The 6,022-nt window shown below is 39.7% G+C and overlaps 1 protein-coding gene across 1 annotated transcript in view; it reads right to left on the reverse strand.

The window, feature by feature from the left end:
* LOC106883789 (vesicle-associated membrane protein 4) overlaps window positions 1-6,022 on the reverse strand; it is a 44,992-nt gene that overhangs the window by 30,824 nt on the left and 8,146 nt on the right. The gene's annotated exons all lie outside the window — the stretch shown is intronic.

Raw genomic sequence — 6,022 nt, forward strand, 5'->3', positions numbered from 1 at the left:
TGCTGTCACAGATTTGGAAATTTTAAAATTAAATGAGTTTTCAAATTTCATATATTGATATTTTTTATGCTGAATCCAAAGTTGGGATTCATTTAGTCCATAAAAAAATTTAGAAAAATGCTACAGTGGTTCAAAGTTTGTATGAACCTGAAAGTCTCCACCTTTTGCTTTCTCTCGTCTTGCATGTATACACATATACATATTTTGTATTTTGACAGGCCCTCGTACCGGTGGCATGTAAAAAGCACCCACTACACTCTCAGAGTGGTTGGCATCAGGAAGAGCATCCAGTTATAGAAACTCTGCCAGATCAGATTGAAGCCAGGTGTAGCCATCTGGTTCGCCAGTCCCCAGTCAAATCGTCCAACCCATGCTAGCATGGAAAGCGGACGTTAAATGATGACGATGATAACCAAACTATTACATTTAATATGTCTAAATTTGTTTATCCACGTAATTGTGTCTATACTCTCTCAACTCGATCTCTCTTATAGCCTTTCTTTACCTTGTGGAAGTGATCCCCTGTAAACATATCAAAGTTTGTATCTTTTGAGTACCACTAAGTGTCGTCTATATGGAGAATCTCTGGATCTCATCTGTGGACTTTAAGTAGGTATGTGTGTATGTATGTATGTATGTGGAGGCGCAATGGCCCAGTGGTTAGGGCAGCGGTTTCGAATCCCAGACCGGGCGTTGTCAGTGTTTATTGAGCGAAAACGCCTAAAGCTCCACAAGGCTCCAGCAGGGGATGGTGGCGAACCCTGCTGTACTCTTCCATCACAAGTTTCTCTCACTCTTACTTCCCGTTTCTGTTGTGCCTGTAATTCAAAGGGTCAGCCTTGTCACACTGTGTCACGCTGAATATCCCCAAGAACTACGTTAAGGGTACATGTGTCTGTGGAGTGCTCAGCTACTTGCACGCTAATTTTACGAGCAGGCTGTTCCGTTGATCAGATCAGATGGAACCCTCGACATCGTAAGCGACGGAGTGCCAACAAAAAAAAAATGTATGTATATATGTATGTATGCATGTATGTATGTATGTATGCATGCATGCACGTATGTATGTACGTGTATGTACGTACATATGTATGTACGTATGTATGTACGTACATATGTATGTACGTATGTATGTACGTATGTATGTATATGGTGGTGAGGGTATTTATGCAACTCAGACTTTCAGTACTATCTTATTACAAGGATGGAAGTATCTTCCATTAATTAGGTGTTCTGACAGACTGACGTCTGCTCATCAAAGAAGATCTTTTAATTAAATGTTAATGACCAAGAATCACAAGCGAGAGTCTTGCAGCTGCTACATACTGGCTGTAAAACTTGTGCAGTAACAATATAAAGCTCCTGAAGCTGACAAAGATGAAAGGAAAGTTGGAATGATGTAGTGAGTACCAATCTAAGCTAGCTGATCCTCATAAATAAGAGGATGACGATGATGATGATGCAAGGTTGGGAAAAGTTGTAATAGTGATGCTGCGGGGACAAACATATACACGCACATACATATATATATATATATATATATATACATATATACGACAGGCTTCTTTTAGTTTCCGTCTACCAAATCCACTCACAAGGCTTTAGTCGGCCCGAGGCTATAGTAGAAGACACTTGCCCAAGGTGCCACGCAGTGGGAATGAACCCGGAACCATGTGGTTGGTAAGCAAGCTACTTACCACACAGCCACTCCTGTAGTTTACAAACAAAAAAAAAAAAAGGACAAGAAAAGAACTGATTTGCGAGAGCAAAATCCTGTTGTTTTACTTCTAGGGATGTAAACGATGGAAACGTGATAATGAAAAGGTGCAAAGGTGTGAGGTGAAAGTCCTGCAGGATTACAGATAATTCAAGGGTTACCAGGTTCATGGGCACTTTACCCCCTGCATCTCTGGCTTCACCATTTAGCATTTAAACCAGCCATGGGCCAAACCAAATATTCTACCTGTCTATAACCAGCCTCTCATATCAACCTTACAATGTCGTTCTAAAAATAAACAACGAAACAAAACTCGGCTTGCGAAGACCTATTGGGGCAAGTGAAAGCGAAACCGTCAATGGCACCTGTGCCCAGCATCGCCTTCCTGGCACGTGTAAAGACATTCGAGCAAGATTGTTGCCAGTGCCGTCGAACTGGCTCCTGTGCAAGTGGCACGTAAAATACACCATTTTGAGCGTGGCACGTAAAAGCACCCACTATACTCTCGGAGTGGTTGGCGTTAGGAAGGGCATCCAGCTGTAGAAACTTTGCCAGATCATATTGGAGCCTGGTGTAGCCATCTGGTTTCACCAGTCCTCAGTCAAATCGTCCAATCCATGCTAGCATGGAAAGCGGACGTTAAACGACGATGATGATGATGATGATGACATCATTGAAATCTCAAAGCTACAATGTAATGCATGACTAACTCAAATCAATGTGAGTAAATAAACATTACATTTGACAGAGTATTCTGAATGCTAAAGGGTTAACTCTTTTGATACCAACCCGGCTAAAACTGGCTCTGGCTCTAAGTACAAAATGTCTTGTTTTCATAAGTTTTGAATTAAAATCTTCCACCAAACCTTAGTCACAATTTATGTTCCTAACACTAGCTGAATGATAACTAAGTTATTTTACTAAATTCTTTGTTATATTTAAAGTAATTGAAAGAAACACAGAGCATCTCAAAATAAATACAGTAATGAAAGAGTTAAGCCATAAAAATTACACACACACACACATCATGTTGACATACAATATATATAAATAAAGATTTGCCAGTCAGTTATTCAAAAGTTGTTGGACTGGTGGTGATGGTTTTATCGGGTTTTCAGGATGGTGGTGGCAGTGGTTATATTGTTCTTGCTAATAGTGTTGCTGTGGCTATTTAAACTCCGCTTAATCTTGGTTGACCTAAAATCAGACTTTTAATTCAACTATTGAAATACACTAAGTGACCCACATTATTTCAAGTCACTGTTTTCTTGCTTCGATGGAGTCACTTATCTTGTTCATGCCACTGCTGTTGGTCATTAAGAAGTTGATGAGATAGTAAATGGCAGTGGTTAGATTGGGTTTGGTGTTGATGCTGGTTGGGTTGGTGAAGGTGGAGATACATGCATATATATATGTGTATGTATGTGTAAGTGAGTGTATGTATGTGTAAGTGAGTGAATGCAAGTGTGTGTGTGAGTGTGTATGAGATAAATTGACAAAAAATACACAAACACCCGCAGGAGTGGTTGTGTGGTAAGTAGCTTGCTTACCAACCACATGGTTCGGGGTTCATTCCCACTGCGTGGCACCTTGGGCAAGTATCTTCTACTATAGCCTCGGGCCGACCAAAGCCTTGTGAGTGGATTTGGTAGGCGGAAACTGAAAGAAGCCCGTCGTATATATGTAAATATATATATATATATATATATATATGTGTGTGTGTGTGTGTGTGTATGTGTGTGTGTGTTTGTCCCCCCAACATCGCTTGACAACCGATGCTAGTGTGTTTACGTCCCCTGTAACTTAGCGGTTCGGCAAAAGAGACCGATAGAATAAGTACTAGGCTTCCAAAGAATAAGTCCTGGGGTCGATTTGCTTGACTAAAAGGCGGTGCTGCAGCATGGCCGCAGTCAAATGACTGAAACAAGTAAAAGAGAGAAAGAGTAAGAGTAAATATTCACACTGAAAACTTCCACCTCGCACTTCAAGTGTTTACAGAGATACACATGCAATCACTTGTATACACACACGAGCACACATGTGTGTGGATGTGTGTGTTTTGTGGTTATAGTTTTTCAAATTGTTAACCTCTTTGATCTTAGCTAAAACACGAAGAAGTGGCCTTTTGATTAAAAAGCAAGCGCAGTTTTTTTCAATTCTCAAAATTGATTGAAGTTGTTTCTTTAAGAGTGAAATTACAAACCACACCCCAGAATGTGGTCATACTTTGAAATTCCTGCGAGTATAAAAATCACATAACTGGAGATAATTCTAAGATGGCGGGAGGGAATGCTTGTATTATGAGAGCAATGAAATAAGCACGAGATAACTTGTTGAGGTCAATATAACTAACTCAAAAAACATCATAGCAGGATTGCTGCAGTTGATAAAGGAACAAATAAATAAAAAATATAAGAAGTTTAAGAGAACCAAAACAAAACAAAGCAAAAAAAAACAAGGCAATTGTTAGAATTGACAACAATATAAAATGATATAACATCTATATTTCTAGTGATAATTTCTTGTTAGTTGGGAAATATTTTGATATTATAAAAGGTCACCTTGTTACATTCTACAGAATCTAACAACAGAAGATGGCTTCTTGTGCTTAGAGAGCTACGGTGTTAATGTCAGATATGCGTTTGTCTTATGATCCTGACAACTAAGGAAGGAGCTAAAACTACAAGAAAGGTCAATTATTAAAATATGTTTATCCTATAACTTAACACATTCACGTGTGTGTGTGTGTTATTTGGCAAGAACATGTCTGGTCATGGAATAATATATTTCAGCAGAAAACCAAATTGATGGGAGGTGTTTTCATTGTTGCAATTGGATAGTAATGAAAACTAAGTTGTGTGTGTGTGTGTGTGCATTTCAATAGTCCATCACTAATTTCCTCAGATTCTACTGTTTCCACTCCCTCCTCCACACACTCACATATATAGATGTGTGTGTGTGTGAAATCATGTGATGTAGATGTGTGTGTGTGAAATCATGTGATGTAGATGTTCAGTATGTTAGTTCAGTGTTCAGTCCCTCTTTCTCTCACTCTTATTATTACTTCCACTGCCACCATCAACACTACTACTTTTAATAAAACATCATCAACTCTCCTTAAATTTCTTTGTCTATCTCTCTCTCTCTCTTTGTGTTCACCACTGCCCTTACCATCTCTATGCCTACTATTACTCTCATCCTAACATGAGCAATAGTAGAAGTGTCACTGGATGGTGAGAGAGGGGGTCAAAGTGTGACACACTGACACACAGAAATTAGTTTTCGCATTTATTATATTAGATTACTAATATTTTCAACTTGTGAAAGCAGCAAGCTGGCAGAATCATTAGCATGCTGGCCAAAATGCTTAGCATTATTTTGTCCATCTTCACATTCTGATTTCAAATTCAACCAAGATCGTTCCACCTGACTGGCTCCCCATGCTGGTGGCTCATAAAAAGCACTATCCAAACGTGGTCAATGCTAGTCCTGCTGCACTAACTGGTTCCAGTGCCGGTAACACATAAAAAGCACCATCCAAACATGGCTGATGCCAGTGCCACCTGACTGGCTCCCGTGCCAGTGGCACGTAAAAAGCACCCACCACACTCTCAGAGTGGTTGGCGTTAGGAAGGGCATCCAGCAGTAGAAACCTTGCCAGATCAGATTGGAGCCTGGTGTGGCCTCCTGGCTTGCCAGTCCCCAGTCAAACCGTCCAACCCATGCCAGCATGGCAAACAGACGTTAAATGATGATGATGAACTTTACCTCCCATCCTTTCAGGGTCAATATAATACGTAACAGTTGAGCACTAATTAAGCTCAATATAATCAACTTACCGATTCTCCTGAAATTGCTGGCCTTCTACCAGAATTTGAAATCAATATTTAAACTTGTGAGGCATGTCAATCAAATATGGCAACATCTGTGTTAACTATAGTCTCTAATTATTAATCTTTCATTATATTCATGTGCTACTTTAAGTACTGCTATCAATAATCATTAACAGAAACGAACTATCTTCTACATCAAATAATGAACTTACTTGATGCATCAATTGGAAACAAATTTGTACTAAGTTCCAAACCGTACTGAAACTAAAACTTGGATTCTATCAAACTAATCACGCATAGCTGCATGGTAAGAAGCTTGCTTCCTAACTCCATGGCTCTGGGTTCAGTCCCATTGTGGGGCACCTTGGGCAAGTATCTTTCATTGCAGCCTTGGGCCAACCAATGCCTTGTGAGTGGATTTGGTAGACGGAAACTGAAAGAAGCCTGCCATGTGTGTGTGTGTGTACATATG

Source organism: Octopus bimaculoides, chromosome 12 (assembly GCF_001194135.2).
Source record: "Octopus bimaculoides isolate UCB-OBI-ISO-001 chromosome 12, ASM119413v2, whole genome shotgun sequence".
Classification (NCBI taxonomy): Eukaryota; Metazoa; Mollusca; class Cephalopoda; order Octopoda; family Octopodidae; genus Octopus; species Octopus bimaculoides.